The following is a 24,909-nucleotide window of genomic DNA, read 5'->3' as shown; positions in this document are numbered from 1 at the left end:
TGGGAAAAATTGGCTAATTTCTGTTTATTTGTGTTCAAATTCACTGACTCTTTGCTCAGTTATCTCTACTCTGTCTATTAAGTTCATCCTTTAAAAAAAAATCTCAGGTATTCTATTATTTCAATTCTGGTATTTCCATTTGTTTTGTTTTGTTTTCCACTTTCTATTTCTATGCTGAGAATATTTGTCTTTTTACTTGTTATGAGAATATCTTCCTTTGCCTCATTGGACATAGTTATAATACCCAATTTAAAATTCTTTCTGACAAATCCAATATCTGGGTTATCTTGCAGTTTGTATCTGTATATAGTAGTACCTTGGTTTTCGAACGTCTCCATTGACAAACATTTTGGTTTATGAATGCCATAAAACCAGAAGTAAATGCTTCAGTTTTCAAACACGACTCAGAAGTCGAACATGTCACACGGCTTCCACTGAGTGCAAGATCCTGAGGCCTAGCTGTCGGCTGTTTTCCAACGTCTCAGAACTCGTGGATTATGTTAGAAAAACTGAGGTACCACTGTATTACCTTTCATGGGTAATATTTCCTTGTTTTTTTGTTTGTTTGTTTTTGTTGTTGTTATTGTTAAATCATTTTGCACCATATACAGGACATTACAGATGTGATACTGTTGAGACTCTGGATTTTGTAATGTTTTTCTGAATAATGTTGATTATTTTGTTTTAGTAGATACTCATGGTGACACTCAAACTGAAAACTTAATTTCTCCCTAGCTGTCGTGTATCATGATACAACTATAGCCTGATTGTAGACAAAGACTATACAACCAAAAAAATCAACTTTGCCTTTTTCCAAGTTTCGACTCCTTTCCAGAATCTACCTGCTTCTGATCATTTTCCAGAGCCTCCATGTAATTTTGTTTTGTTTTCGTTTTTTTGTCCAAGTCTACAGATGTTCATCTGTGGGAGTGTTGTTCTGTTAGGAGCTTCCATCATCATACTAGAAGCAGAAACCCCTGGAGGTTTGCTCTTGAAATCCCAAATAATTCCTTGAAATAGGATGTAAATGTGTGGTAGAGAAGGGACCAAGAGGACTTATGTCATAATCATATCAAGAATGTGTAAATCTTTAAGAATGTGGTAAGAAAATACTAAAATTAAGGAGGAAGTAAGAATGCTTTTTAAGGATGTGCAATGAATATTAGCCCTGCTGATCCATTTTGTTTTCATGCCCTAGCCATATAATTACTTCTAGAATTAATTGTTTCTAGAATTAATTGTTTTCAATTAAAAAAAATGTAGCAGATGTTGGTGCCTTGTCCAACTTCCAAAAGCCAACACCGGTCTTTCTTCGCCTACTCTGCGCATGCAGAGCAGACTGAGATGAGATATTAAAGCTTCCTGGAGCAGCTCTAAAATACTGGCTTGCCTGAGTGTACAAGCACTGCAGCTCACTCATCCCTGGGCCGAGTTAACTCTGAGGCCTCTCTTCTATGCCAATGATTCTCAACCCATAAGTTGTGAGGTAACAGTTTTTTGTTAGTTTCTGACCAATGTTTTGATAAAATACAATAAAAATCAATGGCTATGTTATGACAACGTCAACTTGCTATAAGCATTTATAAATGTTTGATCTCAACTACTGGACTTACTTCATTGTTAACTGGTAACAGACAGTTTGTGAAGTAGCACCAGCTACAGTTGCTCACTGTAGTAACTGGTTTCATAAATACACCGTTTATTGGCATTATTTCCCTTCATGTCTCACTTCTCCACTTCCCTACTGGTGTTTTCTGGGATCACCTCCCAAATAAATTACTTGTTCTCAAATGCTTGCCTCCAGTCTCCTCCTAGAAGACTCAAATCTTCTAGAAGACTCCAATCTAAGACATGAGAAAATCCAGCTAAAGTATCAAATATAACACTAATTGGAGTGGTTAGTACTGAGTCAATAAACAAATTAAAATGTTCTCTTTTACTCAATGAAAAAAAACCCTCATAAACTTTAGATGTTAAACCACTGTCTAGAATCTTTGAAGTTGAAAGAAGAAGCTAAAAACAAACGTGACTCAGACCCATAATTTCATTCCAAAGCGAGGAAAAATCAGATCTTAGAATTCTGATTATATGCTGCTATCATCCACCCAAAAAAAGGATGCCATTTTCTTTGTGAATCATGTGATTTGATGATTTCTTTCATAATGTCACAGTAGGCCATCAAAACAATAACTATTTTTTCCCTTTGGCTTAAATAGTGGCTTATAATTGGACATGAAATGTTTCTACATCAGTTAAAATAAACACAGTCCCTTCCTTTTTGTCCTAAGATGACCTCCTTCAACCCGGTGTTTGACTATAATTCTTCAGTTGGAAAAGAATGAGTTTAAGGGCCAGAGTACAAAAACATAATCTAATTTGGGTTTGAATTTTTAAAGGAAGAGTGTCCAAGAGTTGTTGGCATGGAAGATATCTTCCTTTTAGTAATAATGTGTATTATATAAGAAAACTCAGCAAGATTCTAGCATAATGTAATGGACAGTATATGGCTTTTGAATTTTAATCCTGACTGCTCTGGCTTGAATTCTGATTTTGTCAGTTACTAAATATGTAATGTGCGCAAATTTCTCTGATTTAGTGATTATACCTCTCGTAGAAATGTTAAAATTTAAATAATATAATGATGTTTTTGAAAATTCCTGGCTCATTTGAAGAGATAAAGAAATCAAAAATTATTTCAATGTATAGGTATATTCTGATTTTTATAGTTGGAAGAAACACATGAAAGAAAAAGTATCATATGATACTACAGGTTAAGGAGTAGTATTCCAGTAAAAGAGAGAATAGTCTAATGTTGTTTATCATTGTTCTAACAGATAAAATTTGCCAGTCCAAATTCCCCCTTCTCCCTTCTCTGTCAACCAGAACGGACCTAGCTTAAATGGAGTACAGTGCATTGAACAGAAACCTCTCTGGCTTTCTTTGATTGTGGCTCTGCGGAATGAAATAAAGCTTGAAGAAAAGGAAATCAAAGCAATGTCTGCTGCATATGAGGCCACAAGGACACTCAATGTAACCATATCATAAATCATCAAAGAGAAATGCCAGGGAAGATCTATGTTTCTAGGACAGCTTGCCTTGTTTAATATATATAATGCCGCCATAATAGCAACTCTTTAGTTCCCCTTTTCCTTTGTTCAGTGGTAATTGTCCTTTTGCTGGACCATTCATCTCTCGCAGAGTTGTCTCCTGACTAGAAGATGTGCACAACTGGCCCTGAGTTATGAGTTCTCAGCCTGGAAAACCCTAGTTTGATAGTGTTCAAAGTTAAAGTGAAGAGAAACCAAAATACAGAAGAAAAAAAATGACCCTTAAAAAAGTTGGTTGAATAAAAGAATGAATGTGGTTAAAAATACCTTCACTTTCCGCCATGTTTCTTTAACAAGGAATAAATAAAGAACTAGTTTTGGAGGATAATTAAAGGAATATGAGAACAATAATGTAAAAAGTCATGAGGATGCCAATTTAAAAGCCCAAATACGGTATGTCACAGTCCTTCTATTATCATAAATGGGTCACAATAATATCTTCAGAATGTAGTTTGAAGCCAGAGAATTAAAATAATCAAGTACATTTTCACCTGAAATTTGTGTCCTAAAAACAATATACAACCTACAAAATTTCTTAAGATTTGACAAGTCCACTAGGACTACTTATAGATATGAAGCTGTACTAAAACTTTCAAAGCTGTAGTCCTTCTCAAGTTGGTAGCTAAATCTTCCACTGGAGATCTATTCACACCCAAACGAGATGAACAGATTTAGCTGAGAACTTGAGAGAAAAAAAATGAACAAAAATATTTGCTCAACCCAAAATAAAAATGAGTGGGTAAAAATAGAATACGTAGCATTAGTATTCTGATTTTACTTCACACACTACTTCAGAAATAAACACAAAGAAACATATCCTTCAGAAATAAACACAAAGAAACATTTCAATAACATGAGGGATCCAGTGTGAGCCTACAAAAGGAAAAAGTTAAAAGCTGAGAACAGAACGCATAACAAGAGGATTAGGTAAGCACCGGAGGGTAGCAGTTTAGAAGCAGCAAGTATAATAAATATCTTTCTTGATAAGGTGTACAGTCAAAGCTTTTTCTTGATTTGTAGCTACCAAAGCAAGATAGATTTTCTGATTTTCATTCACAACATTATGTGATACAAAGATAAAACCCAACTTCTCAGGGAATAGAGCACATGCAGGCTAACCAAAGCATTCACTTATCTTCTAAAGGACCAAGGCAACAGCAGCAGAAAGCAAAGCAATACTCTGAGGATCTGAAGCATTCAAGTTCTTTTATATTTATACAGCAGCTCCTGAATTTTTGACCATTTAAGTGGTTCCGTCCAAATTCTCTTTTCCTCTCTGGTTGAGTCCATTTGAATTGATATCCAATGGAGTTAACCGTCACAAGTGAGAATCTGAACTCTGAAAGGAACGTGACTTCACAGGATTAAATGCTTACACTTGGGGTCCTCTCTCCTTTTAAAGGACATCTGGCCTTGTAGTTGGAGATCCAGTGAGGATTCCTTCTGTCCCTTGAGGATGGAAGTAGAGCACTGAGCCCTGTTACCAGCAGCTTGCTGTAAGTCTCTTCTGGTCGTCTACGGAATACTGGGGGACCAAATTCAACAAACCGAAAACTATAAATTCCTGTTGGGTAGCAGGTGTGAAAATTAGGCCTTGAGCCTTACCTGCCAATAAAATCTCTTTGATACATTCAGTCACATACATGACCTTCACAACTTTGCATTTGCTTTCTGGTGCTGATAATGCAGCAGTTTCCAACTCCACATAGAATCTCTGCTCTCACAGGCTACATTTTTTGGAATATCCTAGATATAGTGACATTTGCATAGAGGTAAGACTTTAGAGAAGCTCAGCTCACACAGGTAGGAAACAGAGCTCACGCATGAGTGGTTTGCTTTTTAGTTGACAGTGCACATTTACTCCCGAAGCCTCAGTTCCATTCTCAACTGAGATCTGCAAAGGAGTTGATGCTTCTGCACACTGGATCTGTCCTTTTCACTCCTAACGGGAAATCTCTGTAACAGTTATGGGAGCATAAAGCCAGCATCCTATAAATGTTTTCTCTAGTTTTCTTTGGTTGCATGATGCTCCATAATTCAGGGAAGCCAGCCATGTGTAGCATCGTTAGCCAGGACAGGTGATTCCTGCCAAAATGCCCAGCGTTAAGCTCATAGAAGATTTATTTGGTTCAGTGCTGTAGCATTTCTCTCCTCATACAAGGTGTCATCAAAACATACACTGAATGTTTAAATTTAAAAAAATTATTACAGTAAAAGACACATTGCTATTAATCCCCCTCAAAATACTCCCTCTCACTTTGAACACACTTATCCCATCATTCTTGCCACTTTCTGAAGCAGTTCTGGAAGTCCTCTTTCATGAGTGTCTTTAGTTGCGTTGTCATGGCTGCCTTGATGTCCTGAATCTCTTCAAACCGTTTTCCTTTCATGGTCATTTTGACTTAGGGGAAGAGCCAGAAGTCGCACCATGCCAGATCCAGCAAATAAGGTGGATGAGGACACATCATAATGTTTTTATTTGACAGAAATTGCCGTACCAGAAGCGATGTGTGACACAGAGTGTTGTCATGATGGAGGATGAAGTAAAGACATGAAAGAGGACTTCCAGAGCTGCTTCAGAAAGTGACAAGAATGATGGCAGAGGTGTGTTCAAAGCGAGGGGGAGTATTTTGAGGGGGATTAATGGCACTATGTCTTTTAGTGTAATAATTTTTTTAATTTAAATATTCACTGTATTTTTTTTATCACACCTTGTATTTAGTCACTGAGTTTAGCAGGAACCTCCTTGCCAAGTTTTTAGAAAAAAGATAGGTGAAAGCCCAATGCTTCCAGTACTAATCATTTGTTCATATACCTCTTATAAACTTCTCCACCCAAAGTGCTAATGCAGACAACAATGATTAAAAGAAAGATACACCAGCCTCCACCAGAGACAATGGACTAAATGATTGAGAGGTGCTAATAGGGACACCACACCATCCAACGTAGGGAAAAAAAAAAAGAACAAGACAGCATAAGATTGTGGCTTTAGAGGATTAACAGAAAGAAAGACCGATGTCTCTGAGACTAGTCAAAAAAAGTTGGGGAGGTCCAAAGAGGGTATACGTTTGTGTGAGGGTCTTTCCGTTAGTGCAGTGAGGAGAAAAGAATGGAGTTCTGTGGACCACCATGGGCTTTGCGATTGCCTAGTCCAAATCTGGCTAAGCCACATCCTGGCTATGCCATTTTAAATAAATTGCTTAAACTCTCTCAGTTTCAGTTTCTCAATATGTAAAATTGGGATGATAATACCTACTGCATAGTGTAGATGTGAGGAATAAAAAGGATGATGCATAAATGTTAGCTAGGGTTACATAAATGTTACCAGAGCAGGAATGATTAAGACCTAAGTAGGAGCCACATGTTAGCCTAATGTGACGAGAAGCTACAAGACTGAGAGATGGCTTTAAACATTTATGATGAGACCAGTTAAGAGAGAACCTCAGATATCCAGCCAAAGAGTTTGGGTTTGAAGTAGGTATTCTCCAATATTAACAATTATGTGGCTAATACAATAATAATATAAATGTTTTTTTAAGGATGGGCTGGAGGAATGAGTAATAGCAGCCAACTTTTTATGAGTACTTCCTATGTACCAGGCACTGTTAAATGCTTTAAGCATTATCTCATTTAGTGATACTATAGAGCAGGGGTGTCCAAACTTTTTTCAACGTTTTTTACCAAGGGCCATATACAATAAAATACACAAACAGCCGGGCCACTCACTCGAGGTGAAGTACGTATTGCCTCCCCTGGTTTATTTAAGTAAACTAAATATATTTTTGGAATTTGCTTCGGGCCAGTTAACAATGGATTGCAGACCACAGTTGGCCTGTGGGCCGCAGTTTTGACACCCCTGCGATAGAGGAAGAGTAGAGAATGGCTGACTCAGTGAAAGCTAAGAGGAGAAATACAGGGATGAGGGGATGAGGAGCCTGAGTGGTATGGTGGCTACAGAGAGAGATTGGAGGCAGACCCTTGGAATAGGGACAAAGGAGAAGGAAGGGTCACATGTGATTGATACCATAAAGCTAGAGAGCATGATTCCTCAATTAAGCTGAAAAGTCATGGAAAGCAAAAGTTGTGCCTAAGAGAAGTTTCCACTCACAATTCCCTTTTCAACCTTGATTTACTTCTTCAACCTCCTCTACTCTCTAACTTTTCATGCATCTTTTTGTGTGGTTGTTAGAAGGAATCCAGTTGAATCTCTTGCATTTGTTTCTTTGACAATATGCATGTGCTTCAAGGCCCTTTGCTTTTTTTTTTTTTTCAGTTGTTGATTTCCTCTACTCACCCTAAAAATTGATACAGTTGCTCTTTTGATTTTTCAATTTGTACCATATCTTCAGGTACTAATTCTACAAAGTACATGTGAAAACTCCAAAGAGGCAAATAAGCTACAGAATTCATGTGGGACCTATTGGGAAAACTATTCAACTGAGATCATTCCCAACTTCTCAGAATAAGAAATAATTAAAAATTGACATGATGGTTTAGAAAGAGAGTGGGGAAAAAATGTTTCTGAGCTGAGAGACATTCTGGGCTTCTCATTCCACAATAATTCTTTCATGGAAAAGTCATAAAGGGCTGAAAATAGAGGTTTGTTCCTGGATATGTGACAGACCATTCCTAAATGACAAGATGGGTCATAATTTTAATGAACATTATGACACACCTGTCATTTATCCTTGGATGTAAATGCGACCATGTAAATGTTCAAAAGCTGGAGAGTGGGTAATTTCAGCCTGTGCATTCCTACACATCTGTCAACAGTTGTCAAGAACCTAAATGACCCATACTAGATAAAATTAATTTTATGTTTAAAAAAGACTTCATCTGCATATTCCAACACCTTGAGCTTAAAACCATACAAAGAAAATTATAGAGCAACCCACAGTAAAATATGGCATTGAAGTCATGGAGAAAGATGGGAGAAAAACACTGTGGAATTCAGAGCTACAGAAATTAAAACTACCAGTGGAAGTCTGTGTTGTCATGGAAACCTGATGCAATTGAGGGGCCAGGAAAACATTGCTTAGCTATTTCACCACATAGAAAGGCTATTCAGAACAATCGGAATTGTCTGGGCAGACAACTCCAAGAAACTAGTAACTCAATTTCTGATGAATCTAAAAAGTTACAAATAAAATATCTGAATAATGAAAATAAGGATATGAGAATTCAGGCATCTCCAAGTGGAAAAAAAAAAGAAAATCCCTTTCAGGTCCACGTACAGTTGAATGGGCAAAGAAGAAGAAAAGAGTAATTAGGATCTGTTGGATGTTCTGATACAATTAAGGAAAACATTTAAGTGGTATAGAAAAGGAGGAAAACTGTAAAACAAGTAAAGAATATGCTTTCATTATAGTATTTATCATACTATAAGGTATTAATTGCTAATATACTTATCACCCTATAAACTATGAGCTTCTTTGGAAAGAGTTTGGCTGTGTGTATCATTACCACCACCTCCCTCTCCCCGCAGGTTCCCCCTGACCTCCAGCACCCAGTTGCACCAGCACAGGATAGGCACTAAACCAATGTTTGGTGAATGGTAATAATTGCTACACTATTTAGGAGTACAGCTACTGCCACAAGTTGTATTAGCTTGCTAGGGCTGCCATAATAAAACAGCACAGACTGGGTGGCTTCAACAATAGAAATTTATTTCCTCACAGTTCTGAAGTCCAGAAGTCTAAGATCAAGGTGTTAGCAAATTTGATTTCTTCCAAGGCCTCTCTCCTTGGCTTGCTGATGGCTCCCTTCTTACTGTGTCCTCACATGGCCCGTTCTCCAAGAGTGCATCCTTGGTGCCTCTTCCTCTTCTAATAAGGACACTAGTCGTATTGGATTAAGGCCTCACCCTCAGGCCCTCATTTGAACTTAATCACCTCTTTAAAAATCTTATCTGCAAACATGATTACACTCTGAGGTTCTGTGGGTTGAGACGTCTGCATATAAATTTTAGGGGGATAAAATTTAGTCCATAATAGAAGTATATAGTTATTTCTTCCATTGTCACCACAATATCAGTATCATTGTTATTTTGCAGGAGAGGCAATCTGGATCTCAGAAAGGTTAAGTACTAATAACTTGTCAGTGGTCGGGGGTCAAATGGGGATTTTAACCTAGGTTTTCTGACGTCAAAGCCCACGTTCTTTACAATGTGCTCCAAAAAATGAATAAAATGGAAGCTAATTAAAGGTAAACTGGGCAATTTAAGCTATGTATAGTTTTATCATCATCACTGACTTAGAACAGAAAGATAACCGAGAGATTCTGTGGAACTCTTTCTTCCCATAGATGAGGAGACTGAGCTTTAGGGAGGGAAGGCAGTTTGGTCTGTAAGGACTCATTTTTGTGTCTTAAAAGCTCCAGCCATGCTGCCTAAGAATTGCTCCCTCAGTCAGGGTCAGGTAAATTCTTCCAGTCTTTAGTAAGTGAAAGACTAGAAATCAAGGGCTTCTGAGAAGAGAAACAAGAACACACTGAAGCCAGCCACATGTGATACAAGGCACAATATGGAAATCTGTACAAAGACCATACTTTCACCTCTAGGAAACTATGTTCCAGGGTGGTAAAAACATGCTTTGTTGCTGTTTTTGCTTGCTTATTGGGATGATCACTTTACGTTATATAAATGTCTAATCACTATGTTGTACACCTGAAACTGATATAATATTGTTTGTCAACTGCAATTAAAAAAAATTTAAAAAGATATTACTTTAAAAATTCCAATGAAATCCACTTGATTCTCTTACTAAGGAAATAGTGGTGTATTTTTCCATTGCTAGAGATTTAGGGACCTCCCAGAATATTGGGCATTCTCCAGGCCTCTCCCATGTGATGGAGACTCATGAGGGTCGCATTTATAAACTGATGCAGAGAAAAAAGGTGACCGCTGACACATCCTCTCTCAGTCTCTGGCCATCACTTGCTCTCCACTGCCTTTTGCATATTCCTCAGCTAGAACAAACCCATTTGTGGAATCCTCTGCATGAGGAACAAAAGGTTGTTAAGAAGAAACATTCTCCTGCAGGTTTATAGGTACCTGAAGTTAATGGATCGATTGGGGGGGTCCATGATGTTGGGTTCTATGGAGCCCCACAGGCCTCTGCGGTGCTCTTGGCAGAACCTATCAATTACCAGGCCGTGTTACTGGAATGTTTGTGCTGATTGTTGGGGGCTCTTGACTCTCTGTAGCTTCACTCCTACTCCCTTCCTTCATCCACTAGACTCTCTCATGAGCTCTAGAGTCAGCTTCCTGGAGCAGAACTGGGAAGAACCAAAGAATTTTCCTCAAATTAATGGCACTACAGATAAATGGAACTGATATAACAGAACACTTTGGGGATGGATATGCCCCATTTTCAAGCGAGACAGTTTGAAATATTAATAAATCCGCGTCCCTTCTAAAAAATGATGCAAGATATCACTCACGGCACTCGATCAAATGCCGTGAGGCCCCGCATAAAGAATCTTACCATGGAAGGGGTTATGTTCCAGACAAGGCCACACAAGACAATACTCGAAGCCACTTGGAGAATAGTGGTTTGGGATAGATGGAAGCAAAGAGGGAGGTGCCTCAGGTGAAATAGGGAAGCCAAGGTAATTTTGTAAACTCCAACAGTTACTGAGCATCCGCGCCACACTCTGGGCTTGGTGCTAACATGAATGATGCACAGTCCCTCCCTGGGATGTGCTGAGGGCTGAAATCAAGCTTTTGTCCCCTTGATTTTTATTTCAAATGAAATTTTGGTCATGAGTACAGTGGCAGATATAGCAAACTCAGAAAATCTAAATCTACAGTGGTATATATTATAAACTCAGGAAATCAAAATGATATAACTAGTGCAAACATGAGAAGCTGCTTTTCTCCCTATTTGTAACTCTGCTTTATTTTTTTTCAAATAATATTGGTCATCTGAGATGTTTAAAAATGAATTTCTAAATTTCCAACAAATGATTCCATTCTTCACTTATGAGTTACATGAGAAATATATATATTCTGTGTATCTATACATATGTATATATACATATAAGTGTTTCTTCACATTGCATAGAAGCCAATTTTTTTTTAAGATTATGTTTTTTAAGGGTTCGGATCTTATACTTAAGGAATAGAGGGTGGAAACAAGGCCACTTTTTGATCTTCCCCATTTTGAAAGAAAAAGGGAGGGTTCTCCATACCTCAGGAGGGAAGCTCTTAGGGGAAGAGAATCTCTTGCTTTTTTGTCTGCACGTTCAGCTTCAGCTTCAGAGGAGCTCAAACCCTGCAAATGACAAATAGAAATCCAGCAATTAAATAATTACTGTGTCTGCAAGCGCTACTGAGAAAAAGTGAAATGCTAGGCATCAATAGACGACAAATCAGAATAAAAACTGCTTTCACTGAAATTATAAGGTACATCCTGTTTCTTGTCATCATGCCCCAGCTAAGAGAAGACACTCTAACTAATCTCAGAGGAAAAGCAAAATGAATAACACTCATGGAGGACTGGCGTGGATAGGGTATCTTAAGAAGAAGCAAAAAGCCACTTCATGGAGAAATTAAAGTTCCTCTTCACAGATTCTGAAAAGGAACTATGAATGTTTTTCTCTTTCTGACATACTTGTTCTCTTCTCAAGAGTTCATTTCAATCCTAACTGCTACTGTCATTATTATTGTTCTTTGCCAAGAAAGCCGGATGGCTTAAAAGTCATTTGGGACTGAAGTTAAAGATCTGTTTTATCCCAAGTTTTCCTCACTTGTCTCATGTTGCATTTTCTGTTTAGAAAGGTGTAAGTGGTGAACCTAATAAGAAAGTGAATTAGAATTATCACAGTTATGCTTTAACTTCAAGTGAAAATCAACTTTAGAAGCCTAGGGGGCATTTTTCAGTGTAAAATGTGGACTGCTGGCATTAGAATCACCTGGGGATTATTTTTTGTAACAGCTTTATCGAGCGAACCATTTGCATACCATGCCTGTTTAAAGAGTATAATTCAATAGTACTTAGCATATTCACAGTTACACAACCATCAACACAATCAATTTTAGAATACTTTCATCATTACAAAAGAAACTCCCCATCCATTAGGAATCACTCTCCATTTCCCTCCAACTTCCTCAGCTCAGGCAACAACTAATTTACCTTCTGCTTACTTGGGACATTTTATGTAAATGGAATCATAAAATATGTGATCTTTTACGACTGAGTTCTTTTACTCAGCATAATATTTTCAAGCTTTACCTATGTTATAGCATGTATCAGCACTTCATTTTTTTTATTATTGAATAATATTCCATTGTTTAGATCCACCATATTTTTTTAATCCATTCATCAGGTGATAGACATTTGGGTTGTTTACACTTTGGGACTATTATAAATAATTATATATAAAGAATTATTTATACAATTCTTTATAAATAATTTTAATTATTATATTATAAATAAGTCCATGAATATTTATGCACGATATTTTTTTGTTGACATACGAGGCCTGACAATTAAGTTCGTGAACTCTTCCTAGAAAAAGTGCTACATACTTCATTATTGAATATCACTATGATCACCTTTGAAGTAGTCCCCTTGGGAAGCTATGTACCCATGCCAGTGCCTAGTCCACACTTCAAAGCAATTTTGGAACTCTTTCCTAGAATGACCATCAAAGCTGTCAACGTATTACCCTTGATATTCTAAATGTCATCAAAATGTCTTCCTTTCAATATTTCCTTTATCTTCCGGTAAAGAAAGAAGTCATTGGAAGCCAGATCAGGTGAGTAGGGAGAGTATTCCAAAACAGTTATTTGTTTACTGGCTAAAAACTCCCTCACAGACAGTGCCGTGTGAGCTGGGGCATTGTCGTGATGCAAGAGCCATGAATTGTTGGCGAAAATTTCAGGTCGTCTAACTTTTTCACATAGCCTTTTCAGCACTTCCAAATAGTAAACCTGGTTAACTGTTTGTCCAGTTGGTACAAATTCATACTGAATAATCCCTCTGATATTAAAAAAGGTTAGCAACACTGTTGCAACAAGTGTGGGAATTAAATTGTCAGACCTCGTATGTTTTCAATTCTCTTGGGTACATTTCTTGGAATGGAATTGCTGGCTCATCTGGAACTCTATGTTTAGTGCTTTGAGGAACTTCTAGACTGTTTCCAAAGTGACTGCACCATTTTACATTCCCACCAGCAGTGTGTGAAGATTCTAATTCCTCCACATCCCTGTCAACACTTGTTACTACCCATGTTTTTTAATATAGCAAGCCTAGTGGCTGTGCTGTATTAAAGTGGTATCTCACTGTGGTTTTGATCTGCATTTCCCTGATGGTTGGGATTGTGGTTAAAATACATATTCCTCGGCTATGACCTGACCCTGTATTAAAATCTATGAGTCTGCATTTTACTGAGACTCATATATCAGTTATTTGTTCATGCATAACAGATATTTACTATTGCTCCCAGTTCCTGTGGATCAGATATTTGGGAGAGGCTTCGTTGAGTATTTCTGATTTGGTATCTCATAAGGTTCAGTTAGGTAACAGCCAGGGCTTGACTTGGACTGGAAGAGCCACGTCTAGGGTCTGCTTCATGGTATGCACTTGTGCAGTCACACAGGGCACCACACTCAGAAGGGTTTCATGCCCTTGTCTTAATGGTTGCGATCTTGAAACTCTTAATAACTTATCTTGGAACTGTGTTTTGTAAGTAAAGTCCAGTAGGACAAGGGGGCATGTGTGAGCAGAGGAGATTTGTGTAATATTTGTGTCTGTGTTGTTTGGGGCTTCATTTTCATATGATTGCAGTACCCGTGGGCATGGAATTTGGATGGACCCATTGCATGCGGGAGTTCAGTGAGGCTCAAAGTTAGTACAAGGTAAGCATGTTATGCTTATGACTGCGTAAATGGAGGAACTGACTGTCCAGAGAGGACACACTTTCTGTATGAAAACAGTAAAGACTGTGTTTGGCCTTGGAAGTGAAGGAGGGGAAGAAAGGAGGGATGAAGCTGGTAGGATGACCAAAAGGGTGTAGTACACAATGCCCACCCCCCCGCCCCGCTCCAATTCCCTTTCAAATCTTTAGGAAAGCTACCAAATCCACCATATGTTTTGTGGGAGTGAGTCTTCTGTGAAAACCAGTGAAAGGACTCAGTTTTGAGTATGGGTGGATATGGGGGAAAATAGAGAGAGTACAAGTAGGTGTAGGTATAAGGAATAGAGGGGACCATGAAGAATATCATGGGGGAAGACACTGAACTATCACTGGCCATGAATGGGGGGATGTGAGTTTGAGTCAACTTTGAGATCTTCAAAGGTCTTGGAAACCTCAGTCTACATTGTGGGTTTACTTACAAATTTTGCATGCAAATGAGCAATGCCTACTTACCATTTATCTCCTATATTTAGACATCCTTATGATCACAATTTTGTGAGATATACATCCCTGCATCTTTATGAGGCATGTGGACATGACACTCATTTTCTAGGTATGAAGAATTAGAATACACCATACTCTGAATTAGGTGTGTCGCTTGAATGTCTACAGGTCTCAGGTTTTGACTGCTGTTTAGGACAGATTGGGCCAGGGACCATAATGCTGAGCCTTCCTGAAATCCAATGATCTCCCAACTCCACTGTTAGTTAAACCCAAGAGAGAAGAAAGAAAGCCTTGCTGAGGCTGTGGGAGACCTGCTGAGGAGTGACATCAACAGGAAAATTGGGAATGGAATATTCTGGTCTCTAGGTGCAACTGCTGCTGAGACTTGGCACAGCTTGCTCTGCAGCCCACTATTATTTCCTAACTGGCAGGATTTCCCAGCTGTTGTGCTGGCTCCAGTGCAAACCCACTGCCGGGTAAACATGTTTGTTAAAGCACTGGCTCCAACAATGCAGTGACTCTTCAACTCGAATGGCCTTTATGCTGGATAGCAGGATGCTGTGTGCAGCCAGGACAGTAAGGCAGGGTTCGGATCTTACTTCCATTCGGTAGAATCTATTTTGACAAGCCCCAGGTTTGCTGTTTCAAATGACCAGCAGATTGAAAACTACACCACAACTCTGAACCAGAAGCTTGTCTTCTTGTACACAAATTGAAAGAGTAAATTGCTTAGAAAGAAAACTGTTCTTGCAATTTATTTTATATTTCAGAATCAGTGGATTATTTATTAAGGAGAAATATTTATTATTATTTTAACCTGTGTTACATTAAGGTGGCTATATATTTGGCTTTATACATATATTTAATTTAATCATACATGTGCTTTGACCCGCAGTCCCATATAATTCAAAACATACTTTGGCTTCCAGACTCATCTACCCAATTGTTAAGTCAATCCTTCAGTTTGGATGCCTAAAGGGCATCTCAAACCAAACACATTCAAAAACAAACTCTTAATTTCGTATACACTCTCGTCCCACCCATCCCGCTAAACTTGTCTTCATCTCATTAAATGATACCTTCATTCATTCTGTCATTCAGGTGATCAACCCTTGTATTCTACATTTGATCAACCTTTCATCCGAAATGATCCTTGCCAAAATATCCACATGCCTCTCTCCTTTGGTCACTAATGTCTCTGGTCAAATGTCACCTTATCAGGCCTTCTGTGACCATCCTATCGCCCCTACCTTGTCCTTCTTCTCCTCTATTCGTCAACTCTTGTCTATACTATTTTTTCATAATATTACCACCATATGAGAAGTTATATATTTGTTTATTTACTTCTTGTCTGTGTTCTCTTAGTAAAATGTAAGCTCTCTGAGGAGAGGGACATTTTTTTTTTTGCTCATTACAGTATGCACCATACAGGAAGGTAATTACACATAGTAGGTACTCAAAAAATATTTGTTGAATAAATTAATGAAAAATATAAGTAAAATAATTGCGTGTAGCTCTAAAAGATGATTATTCACGGTTTAGTGTTAACCTGTAGACAAATTGAAATTGTGCTTTGAGGAGACACAGCAAATTAAATTCAATGGGAATCTTTTTAGGGGAGTACTTACATGATGATTTCTTGCGCTGTTTTCTCTCTGGCTATTCTTAAATCTAAATAAAAAAATAATGTGCAATTTTAGTTAAGAAACATTTATTGAGCATTTGCTCTGTGCACAATGTCATGATAAACATGAACAATGCAGGTACAATTCTTTCTTTCAAGGATATTACAATTTTTTTATGTATTACTACAACACTAATTTTTCACTCTAAGTGAAAAATCCTCAAATGACTTATTGCTCCATTCAACAAAAATAAATTATAATCCAGTAATTACTTTGATGTCATATTAAAAATGAAACACGTATCATAATTAACTCAAACAATATAGAAAGATATAAAAAAGAAAGCAACAAATCACCTCAAATATCAACACCAGAAATAACCGGTGTTATTGGGTGAACATCTACATAGACAGACGGAATCATAGAAGTTACATAGAAAGAGGAAAAGAAATCAATTTCTAAAAATGGCCTACTGCTTTATATGGTGTTTTAAAAACGAGAAGTGACTCATTTTCTTGATTTAACAGAATAAAAATAAAGTGAATCACAAGGAATTAATTTTTACAAAAATCTTTCTTCACTACTCCAAGTATTGATTTCCAAAACACCCTTTTAAGTAAGCAATTTCCCCATGAAGTCCATTAAGATGTTGGTGTGTGTGTAGCTCGCTCAGCTGTTGACAGTATCACTAGATGCCTTGCTATGAAAGAGGGGGAGTAGAGATACTGCTATTCTCCCCCTCACACCTACTGGTTATTGTTTATTGTTTTCAGTGTTTTTCTATTATCAGAGTTTGTAACTGTTGCTTTGTTTTGTGACCATAGTCCTCTCAGTTATTATTTTTAGTTCTGTATAAAGATGGATCCAGTGCTCTTTACAATGACTTCCCAATAGCTGAGTTCTTTACTTCATCCCTAGCTGGCTGGATGTTGGCATCAAGTAGTTTTATTTTGTTCCCCCCTGTCCCCAAGAAAGGCTCATGGGTGCTGTTTTCAGACTTCTTTCATATTTTAGAATGTCTTTTGTTGTTAAACTTGAGTGGCAACTTGACTGGGTCAAAATTTTCTGTCTCAAAGAACTGTGTGGATGAGATCAGGTGTGTCCAGGGTGGTATGTCATAGGGAAAATGGGGTCAAATATATGGTGATGGAAGGAGAACTGTCTCTGAGTGCTGAACACACAATGCAGTATACAGATGATGTATTACAGAAATGTACACTTGAAATCTATATAATTTTACTAACCAATATCACCCCAATACATTTAAGAAAAATTATAAAAAAGGGTAAATAATCATTTATACACACACACACACACACACACACACACACACAAATAAAACGTAAAAAAAAAAAAAGAATTGTGCGGATATTGCTACATTGTCCGTGACACAAAATTTTGCTAGGAGATGTCTAAGGACTACTTGATATTTCCCCCCTTTGTTCCTTCAGAATACTATTATTATTATTTTTTTACTTTTTAATAGACTCTATTTTTCAGAGTAGTTTGAAGTTCAAAGTCAAATTGAACATACAGGGAATTTCTATAAACCCCCTGCCCCCACACCCACAGCCTCCTCCACTATCAACATCCCTCTTCAGAGCGGGGCATTTGTTACGACTAATGAACCTACACAACCGAAGTCCACAGTTTACATTAGGGTTTATTCTTTGTGTTGTACATTCTATGGGTTTGGATAAAGGTATAATGACATGTATCCACCATTATAATTTCAGAATATATATACACACACACACACATATATATATATGTGTGTGTGTGTGTATATATATTTACACACACACACACACACGAGTGTACGCGTGTGTGTGTATTATATAGTTATAACTATACATAGTTACAGAATAGTTTCACGACCCTAAAAAGCCTCTGCCTAGTCATTCCTCTCTCCCCCTAGCCCCTGGCAACCACTGATCTTTTTACTGTGTCCATAGTTGTGCGTTTTCTTAATGTCATGTTGTTGGAATTATACATTATATAGTCTTTCCAAGTTTGCTTCTTTCACTTAGTAATATGTATTTAAGGTTCTTCCATGTTTTTTCATTACCTTGATAGAGCATTTCTTTCTAGTGAAATAAATCAGATGGAAAAAGCAGAGAACCATATGATTACACTCATATGTGGAATATGAAACTGAAAACAACAAATGTACAAGACAAACAAACAAACAAAACTCATAGACACAGACAACAATATAGTGGTTACCAGAAAAAAAGAGTAAAGGGGATCAAATATATGGTAATGGAAGATATGACTTTGGGTGGTGAACATGCAATGTAATATATAGATGATGTATTACAGAATTATACACTTGAAGCCTATATAATTTAATTAACCAGTGTCATCCCAATAAATTAAATTTAAAAAAATTTGTTTCAAATAGGGAACATCAATTGACCATAAAAGTGAGATTTTATTTTTGGACTCTCAATTCTATTTCATTGATCTATCTGTCTATCCTTATGCCAGTACTACATTGTCTTGATTATTGTTGCTTTGTACTAAGGTTTGAAATTGGAAGGTGTGAGGTCTACAACTTTGTTTTTAATTTATTAACTAATGTCACCCTAATAATTTGAAAGAGAAAGGAAGGAAGGAAGGAAGGAAGGAAGGAAGGAAGGAAGGAAGGAAGGAAGGAAGGAAGGAAGGAAGGAAGGAAGGAAGAAAGAAAGAAAGAAAGAAAGAAAGAAAGAAAGAAAGAAAGAAAGAAAGAAAGAAAGAAAGAAAGAAAGAAAGAAAGAAAGAAAGAGAAAAGTTTTGTTTAGGTATTTTAAAATAATCTTTGCCAGGATAAAAATGTATTCTTCTATTCCTAAATTGCTAAAATATTTTTAACCTCAATAGGTGCATTTTATCAAATGATTTTTCTGCTTCTAAGGAATCAGTACATGGTTTTTCTTCTTTAATTCGTTAAGTGGTGAATTATATTTATAATTATTCTGATATGATACCACTCTTGGCATTCCTGGGATAAATCCAGTTGTATCTGTGATGTAATAGCATCTTTGTATCCTGCTGATTTTCTAGCTTGATAACACTTTGTTTGGGCTTTTTACATTTATTCTTTCTCCCTCTCTCTCTCTCTCTCTCTCTCTCTCTCACACACACACACACACACACACACACACACACACACACACGCAAATATGTGGTTACAAACAACCTACCCATTTGTGTTTTACAGTTAGTATGTATTGTTGGTTGACCACAGGATTTGTAAGATGACAAATACTTTATGCCACTCAATAGATACTTTTGATATTGATGATGAAAGGAATAGAATTGACAGTGGCTTTCTATGTTAGAGAAATGCTACTTTAATAAGACTACAGTTTAGAAGACAGAGAAAGTCTTCTCTAATTAGAGAGTCTATCATAGACCCTGTGCTACACAGCAAGTCCACATGTCTCCAAATAATAGCTATATAACCAATAAAGAATAAAAATATTTTCAAAGCAGGATAATATTTCTGAGTTTCTAAACTACCACAGTGAAAATTAATTGTGGGAAAGGGATGATGTCCTTGTTCACAAAGCAGAATTTCTTCACTTTAAATAGAATAGCCTGTCTCTCCAAGAATACATTTCACCGAGAGACCCTAATGCTGCAGTGAAAATTCAAAGGGACAAGATAACGGATGGTTCCCTCAATTTAGTATGTCACTTGTTACCACAACAATTACACTTGCTGTCCTCCTCATATCCTTTCCCTTTCACCTTACCTCAAACATCAGAATCCATGTTTGTTTTTCAAACTGATTTTATATGTGAACTACAATGGGAATCACCTTGTTTGAAGGTCTTGGTTATAGTGCCTGCTGTAACACTGGTCTGTCTTCAGTTTTCTTTGATTTAATCATTATTTCAGGACTTATTAATAACATTATTTATTGTTCTGTCTGTCGTCACCTTTTGTACTATGTTTTGATATTCCTTTATGACTTGCTTTCGCATACCAAAGGGTATGTGATGAATCAAAAAACAATTGTAAAATGATAAAGCAACTCCAAAATAGATAAAAACGAAAGAAACAAAAAATATACATAAGGCAGAAAAATAAATACACATTTCATTTCCAGGCTGCAAGGTAATAGTTTGAGGATTCAGATTTTTTTTACCACTAACAATGACCCTGAAATTAAGAGACAGAAAGAAAAATAAAAAGAACAAATGGGCCATGAAATTTTATCCCTTACAAAAGGAGATAATTTCTCACATTTGTGTCCTCTCAATATATTATTTTTATTCTTCAGCTTATATGGGTATTACAGAGGTTAACAAGTGAATTATTTCTGCCATGATAAAAATAGAAAGGGAGCTGTGCGGCAGAAACATGCCGTAGGCTGTTACTTTGATGAAATGGCTTAAACCTGGAGATATCACTGAACATGGAACACGGTGAGAGTCATTTAAATTCTAGCACTGAAACAAAGGTTAAGAAAAAAAAGGAAAGTCTTCAAATGAGATGTAATGTAAGGGTCGATTTTGTTCATGTCTGAGGTATACCACGTGAAGGGACATTCCACATTGCAGTATTTGTCCTGATTGTCTGTCATAGGTAATTTAAGATTCTTGCACTGTATCTATTAAGTATGTGATTCATTATATAGCAACTCCACTTCTGGATACTAATAACCCAACTTTCCATCACTGATCTGTATTATTAGACATTTATTCAACACACTCAATTCTATGTGACTGAAAGGGAGAACAATGACACTTATTCCAGGGAGTTGCAAGTAAAAAAATAAAATTGTTTAAAAATATTGAAAGCAGCTTTTGGTATGTAGCATAAAATTTTCCAAATGATCATTCACTTTAAAGAATCAACTAATATTGAAGTAGCTTTTTTTTACTTTCTGCTCTTCCAGAATAGCTTTGGGGTATTAAGAAACTTTCATGGATAATCCAGGACACATAGCAAAGGAAAGGATTTTCAAAACAGTCCACACATTTAAATTAACCTTGGCCTTCTAATGCCACAAGAAGCCATAGAATTTTATATGGGACTTATCGGTTTGTTCTGTGTGGTGTACAATTCCCTTAGATTTTAATGAAATATTAGAGCTGACAAAACAGTGAAAAGCATTTGACACAGAAAGACTATTGAAAAGTCTAACTTTATATCTTATTGGTAATACACCTTTAGGCACCTGAGGACATATTACAAAGACTAGAAATAAACCTTCTGATACCATGACATTAGGTAAGCCACAGTCTCATGATTATACGTGCCACTCCTAGGCAGACGGGAGAGTGAGGAAAAATCCCAAATTAACTGACTTAATATTTGAAGTTGCTGAATTATCCCAGAATACATTAAGGTTATTGCTTCCCATAATAACACATAATAAAGTTCAAAATAGTTAAAATGAAGTTGAGTACAGAAAAATACAGAACATTATTTTCTTTCTCACCTGATTAAGTACCCCCCAAAATTAATACCCACTACAGTTTTCTTTGGACTTGTGTTTTCATTATCTATGACTGCATAACAATTACCCCTCCAAAAGTGGCAGTTTAAAACAACTATAAACACTAATTTCACAGAGTTTCTGTGGTTCGGGAATTCTAGAGTGGCTTACCTGGATGCTGGGTGGTTCTAGATCAAAGTGTCTCATCAGGCTGCTATCATATGATGATTGGGACAGCAGTCATCTGAAGGATTGACTGGAGTTGGAAGATCTGATTCCACGATGGCTCACTCAATCACTGACAAGTTGGTGCTGGCTGTTGGCAGGAGGCCTCAGTTCCTCCCCACATGTACTTTTTCATAAGGCTGTTGGAGTGTTTTCATGACATGGATAGCTGACTTCCTCCTGAGTGAATAATTCCAGAGAGCACAAAGTAGAAGCCACATGTCTTTTATTATCTACTCTCAGAAGTCACACACCATCATTTCTACAGTATCCTATTGGTAAAAACTGGACAACCCTATTTAATAGGGATCACTGGCAGATGCTTCAGAGGCTACTACCACAATGTACAAACTAGATCTATATATTGTTTAGAAGGCATTTCAGCAGTAACTACAAACATGGAAGTGATATTACAAAGAATGTATGTTCAGATTGACATAACTCTGAGAACTCAGTTTTATACTGTTTTCTTGTTGGCACACATCAACTGATAAAAAATAACAGGATTTTCCATGGTACATAGCTCCTTCTTTCCACTCCACAGGTGGTACAAATGTTGTTTTTCCAGTCCTTACATAATGCTAAAGCACAGATTCCTTGTTAAAAGTCACATAGTATGTTAGAGAGGAATAAGGCTCTGGCTGAAGTTATCTCATACATATGAGGCATTTTGTCTACATTTTCTTGTTACTACAAATAAGAGCCAATAAAATAGAAGAGATAGTAATAAATGTCTGAATAAAAGGAAGAAATGCAATAGTTGCAACTGGTTGGAAGAATTATACAAGACAGAATTCTTTTCTCAAGTAAAAGAAGTGGTGAAAGGAAGGGAAGGAAAGAGAAATAAACAAAGATGGACTTCCAGCAGGGACTTCTTGCTCACTCCCTTAATTTTACAAATAAGGAAACTAAGGCCTAGCAAATTTAATTGACTTATCCAAAACTACACAGTAGGTTAATCAGTTATGCCATGACTATTCAGAGGTGATTTCACATGCTTGACTTTTCTCTTAATTGACAAACAACATCAAACAACGGGTCAAAAGTACATTGTGGAGTTGAATCAGTTATTTAATATCACCTAGATGAATAATAAAAGTGATTGCCTGGTAGACTTCAACTACTTGCAATATTTTAGAAACATAAATTTTGTCCAGGAACTTGATATTATGAAGACAATGCAAATCACTAGATGAAATCTTTCTTTCTAACTCTACAACTTTAACTCAAGGTATTGTTTTAAAGAAACCTTCCAACACTCTTAAGGAGATATTGCCACAGAACAAAATACTTCTGTTTCTTTTTCCTTTTAAACTTGCTCTTATTTTTTATATAATTTTGAATATAAAGGATACTTCTTTCATATAGGAAGCACTAATCGTAGAAAATAATCTCTTATCATGCCAAAAATTCTGACCAGATGAAACTGTTATCCCTCAGCTGAATGTCTCTTTAGTTGGCATTTCGCAAGTGTTTCGGGAATTGTTTTCCAAACTGCAGTGTGACTCATTGCCTCCTTTCAACTCTGTATTGTCTGCTCCTCTTCGGTGTGCAAAACTTTCTAGCTGTCATAATTTTATTTTGATGCCACATTACTCTAGAAAATGTTCTTCCAAACAAACAATTGCTGTCAAAAAGCAAAGGATACACTCTTTATCTTGGATTCTAATGAATGAAAATAACTCATAATAGTCTATGGCTTGGTTTGAAATGTCACTGCCTCATGTGGAAATGGAATTAATATATGAAATGGCAACTCTTAGTTGCTAGGACAAGGTGGCAGATATCCTTGGATGAATCGATTACAAAATTTGAATATTAATGGGCTCTGTAGTTGAATAAACACAGTAATGATACACAGGAATCTACATTTCTTTGAAAAAAGTCAAACATTTATTGAGAATCTACCATTGATCATGAATGGTGCTGCTGTTAGGTATTCAAGGTTGAGTTTGGGTTTTAGGGGTCAAATTCTATTTCTCTGTTCTATCCTCCAGGTTTTATGCTAAGTGCATTAAATACAGAACTTAGAAGAGAAAAATGACCAAATATTTTAGAAAATACAAATAGGGGCTCCTCTAGAAAAGGCTTTGTAGCATGGCTAAGGCCAACAGGCTTAAGTAAGTCTTAGGCTGTATTAGCACCCACTAGCCTTCATCCCATTGGAAAGCCAATTCAAAACACACCCACCAGTGCCAGTAACAAGGAAACAAGAAACAAGAAAATAATCAGGTAATATCACCAATATCTATTGTTTAACTGCCAAGCCTACTCCCTGGGCTGTCATGTGAGATGAAAGCGAGCAAAGATAAAGGGCTTGGCTTCCTCCTATGGGGGAAAGACCCTTTTCCAGCCTGACTCTGTAAGGTGGGTCAAGAGCCCTGTCCAGGTAGCCCTACTGTTTGAGAACAGAAAGTCTCAGGGAAAAATTCAGGAAAGAAAATTATGTGTAAGGGGCCTGCTCTGAGAAAACTGCCAGAAGCAGAAGACATTGGTCATTGATGTTCTTCTGCTCTCTATGCAATGACCCCATCCACTGGTGAACTGTGACCCAATGAAAGGCAGGTTTTAACAAAGAAAAAAACCTTCTCTCTGGTAAGGAAGTTGAGTTATAACCACTGAAATTTCTTTCTATGTTCCTCTGACTGGGGAAAAGAAGGTTGGGCAGAAATTCTGTTTTCCTTTGGGCAGAGGCTAAGTCCAAGGAAGGAGTCTTCCTTCCTATCAGGTATCAATGTACCTCTTCAGGAATTTGGAATCCGAAAGCTTGGATTCAAACCAAAGGCCATCACCACCACCACTTAGCTGGATAAACATCAGCAGTTATTTATCATTTAGAGATCTCAATTCCCTCTGAAAACGGTATCACTCCCCACTCTTTGTGAATGATAAAGGCATTCACCCTATAGTTTTACCCAAGGAATTCTCTGGCCCAATCCTGAGCAGGCCTGGGAGTCCATTAGAGGTCTCCTGTGCCCTGAAGGAAGAGGTGGGGTACAAAGAAAAGGGTCTAGAATTAGTCTTGCAGCATGAAGTCTGTGTGCCTGGGGTGAGATCTTGACTTCAGGGGGCCAATTCAACAAAATTTCTTTCATATCCCCCTGGGATTTCCCCAGACTGGCTTCTATCCTGATCCCTTAAATGTATTACAGTT

The 24,909-nt window shown here is 37.1% G+C and overlaps 1 long non-coding RNA gene across 1 annotated transcript; it reads right to left on the bottom strand.

Moving 5' to 3' along the window:
• Nucleotides 1–4,514: 4,514 nt before the first annotated feature.
• On the bottom strand, nucleotides 4,515–21,921 carry LOC117031640 (uncharacterized). The gene is made up of 4 exons (XR_004424588.1): nucleotides 21,702–21,921; nucleotides 16,100–16,142; nucleotides 11,298–11,380; nucleotides 4,515–4,632 (listed from the first exon to the last, which is right to left on the bottom strand). It is a non-coding gene; the product is annotated as an uncharacterized LOC117031640 (long non-coding RNA).
• Between the last annotated feature and the right edge of the window lie 2,988 nt (nucleotides 21,922–24,909).

The sequence above is a fragment of the Rhinolophus ferrumequinum genome, chromosome 12 (assembly GCF_004115265.2).
Source record: "Rhinolophus ferrumequinum isolate MPI-CBG mRhiFer1 chromosome 12, mRhiFer1_v1.p, whole genome shotgun sequence".
NCBI lineage: Eukaryota > Metazoa > Chordata > Mammalia > Chiroptera > Rhinolophidae > Rhinolophus > Rhinolophus ferrumequinum.
The sequence above is the reverse complement of the archived record's forward strand: the minus strand, read 5'-3'. Positions and strand labels throughout refer to the sequence as shown.